Below are 3,517 nucleotides of genomic sequence, written 5' to 3' on the forward strand. Positions count from 1 at the left end.
CATTGAAGGAGAAGGAGAAGAATTAATTGGATTCAAATATAAAAACATAAATATTTTTATTATGTTCACTTTTATTATTTTTAAATCTAAAAACTCCTTATCAACTTAGTTACTTGGTCTTGACGGAAGTAGTAATTTCAAATCACTTTTAGCAACCCAATTTGACAAACCCTCAAAATGTCTTTGCAGAAACAGTGCTCTACTTCCTACAACAATCTTAGACAAGAACTTAATTAAGGGATATAATACCTTATAGGTTAAAACCAAGTGCACATCCAGGCTCCACCAAAAAATTCAATATCCACGTCAACATGATATGAAAATATGAGTAGGATTCTATTTTTTCCAAAGGAACCGAAAATGGATTCTATGGGTCCCTGGCCTAGTCTCACTCTAAAAAGAAAGATGGTAACATTTGCTTATTGTCATGATTACCTTGTACACCTAGCATGAGTTATTGTCTTGATTCTTTTGGTGCACTTTGGATAGTGTCAAAGAAGGTAACATGGCTGAGTTGATTTCCATGCTGCACTTTGGACAGTGTTGAATAATCTTAGGCTTCCCATGTGACACGTTTTTATCAAGAGTTGAAGCTAATCCTGGCAAGTCTCTTGGTTTGGGAACCTAATGCTATTTGTTTTGGCTAATATATAGTATCATTAAGAAATCTAGTGGTTCAAGTTCAATGAAGGGCGTGATATAATTTTCCTCGTTAAAAGAGGGTATCTGATGCTAATATGATTTGTTTTTTGTGTAGGCACAAACTTGTAGGATTTTCTCATAAGGCGGAATAGCAACCAAAAAAAAAAGTAAGCTAGTGTGGGTTTTGATTTGGTCAATTGGTGCGTTTTTTATCGTCGAATAAGATATTGGAGTTCGAATCATGCTTATACAAAAAATTAATTAGCATCTTAGTCTAATAATAAAGAACAATCATTATAGAACCAACTTTATATGTTAAAATTCTATCCTATCTATAAAAAAAATAAATAAATAAAAAACAAAAACGAACCGTCTTCAAGGAAAGGAAAAAAAGAAAAGAAAAGAAAAAGTGAACCACATTTTTTATGCAAATCTTTTGGATTGATTCGAAGATCTCCCCTCCTAGTCCAACTAAAAAAAGGTATTGTAAAAGTATTTCATCACCTTTATACCAAATAATAATTAGTAATATATATATATATAGTTTGGGTTTGAAACATATTATATAAAAACAATAAATTTTTTTAATAATAGAAATATAAAACAATAGTAGTTAGGATCACATGGTGGATTTAATATGGTGAATCCATCTTTATATTATCCTCTGAAGTCTGAATTCGTAAGCTAATTCTACGCGTACCCTTTTGTCTGTTCGAATTTTCTGTCTGTTCTCGATGTCCCAAGTAAGCATAACCTACTTATGCCTTAATCAGCTCAAAGGTCAAAAAGTTCATTGCCATTTTTTAATAAAAGTTCATTGCCATTTAGCAGCATGCGTTTGAATTTTATAATATCGAACGCTAAAGAAACATATTTGAAGGAGAACTAGCTTAATGGCTTAGTAATAATTAAGAGGGTTGATTAAGTAGTGAAAATAGATAGCCACTATACCCCAATTATTTTCGACAACATCTTATGTTATTTTATCATTATTCCTCCTACAAATGTTAAGGTCTCAAGTTGGTTCAAGTATTACACGTGAAGCAGCAAAAAAATAGACCAACATACATCTTAGCGAAATATGTTAAATAGATAATTTTGATAAGTTTGTAACTTGAATAAAGCAAAATCTATTGCTGTTTGAGTCGTCTATAACTTAAGATGTATTAAATTTACTTTCTTCTTAATGAAGTTACAATCTTTCCACTAAAAACAAAAGGAAAAAAAAAAAAAAAAGGAAAAAAAAGAAAGAAAGAAAAGAAGGAGTACTTTAAAATCCTTTTTCCTTGATTGGTTCACCTGGGAACATGGCCAAAAATATCTTGCCTAACCAGAATTGATGTTTCCCTTTTGACACGTTGGGATACTGGATTTCTTGGTAGAATATTCTGGATACATGATCGAATATATGTTCTATTAAAAAAAAGTCCTTGTTAAGATGTTATATGAAAAGAAATGTTCAAATTTCATAAATGAATTCTAGTTGCCAATAGATTTTTTTTTAGATATGTAGATAGTGAAGGAAATGGAGGAGTAGGGTTTGAATTACAAATATGGAATACCACAAAAAAATGTCATTACCGTTAAACTATTATCTGAACCCAAAATGAAAAAAAAATTTTAAGAAAAAAAAAATTTAGTTACCATTTGAGTGATTTAAATTTTGTTTATAAATTTTGCTTGTATATACCTTAGTACATTACTAGTTGGTAGCCAATACAATGCACTAAGAAGTTTAACATAATTTTTTTTTTTCTAAATTTGAAATTTGATAATTATGATATTTTTTCTATAATTATGATGGTTATTAATAAATATTTATTATGATTTTTTTTAGGACAAAGTTTAGATACAAAATTGGTTGTAACTACAACCTTACTTAATAAAATAAATATTATTGGGTCTTGCTAACAAGTGCCCTTAGGGCACTTGTTAACAATCCATTTTAAGAAAGTTTTGACATCACTTTTATGGAAAATGAAAAAAACTGTCAAAATATTATTTTTTTTTTCTTTTCCCATAAAAACTTTCTTTAACTGGATTCTTAACCAGTGCCCTAAGGGTACTCGTTAGCATTTCCCAACATTATTACATATTTTGAAAATCTAATCGTTGAATTATATGTTCTTTACGCTTTTAATACATATTTCAAATTTTGTGTCAATTGGATATTATTTACTATATGATTTATAAGTTTATATTTTATGCATAATTTTAAATTAAAAAAACTTGCAATTTAAAAAATTTATTGATGACATAGCTATTGATTTTTAATTTTTTAGAAATTTTGCAAAAATTGAAGTATATAAGAAGAAGATGAAATCCAATGGTGGATTTGTTAAAATTCACTTATAATAAAAAGATATTGAGTAAGGTTATAGTTTAAGACTATAACTAATTTTGTAACTAAACTTTGTCATTGCTTTTATATATGGAACTATACAATCTATAATTAGGTATTTATTATAATTTTTTATGTATATAGACAATATAGACAATTATAATAAATACCTAATAATAGATTATATAGTTCTATATATAAAAACAATTATAATCAATATTTATTAATAACCATCATAATTATAGAAAAAAAATCATAATCACCGAATTTGACCAATTTTGGATGTGATATATTCAGATCTGTTAGGAGATAGTTTAATCAAGTGATCTCACTGGAAGTTGTTGTTATTGATCTACTCCCATTGTTATTTTGTTAGAGGGAAGCTCTTTACCCCTCAATACTTCTCCCAACCGTAACCCCTTGTGTGGTAAGGTTCAATCCAAAAAGTTAATGGACAAGATCTTTCATTAACTTAATTGATAATATATATTACAATGAAATCTATATTTATAATGAAATATAAATATATAATCC

This window comes from Quercus lobata, chromosome 2 (genome assembly GCF_001633185.2).
Source record: "Quercus lobata isolate SW786 chromosome 2, ValleyOak3.0 Primary Assembly, whole genome shotgun sequence".
Classification (NCBI taxonomy): Eukaryota; Viridiplantae; Streptophyta; class Magnoliopsida; order Fagales; family Fagaceae; genus Quercus; species Quercus lobata.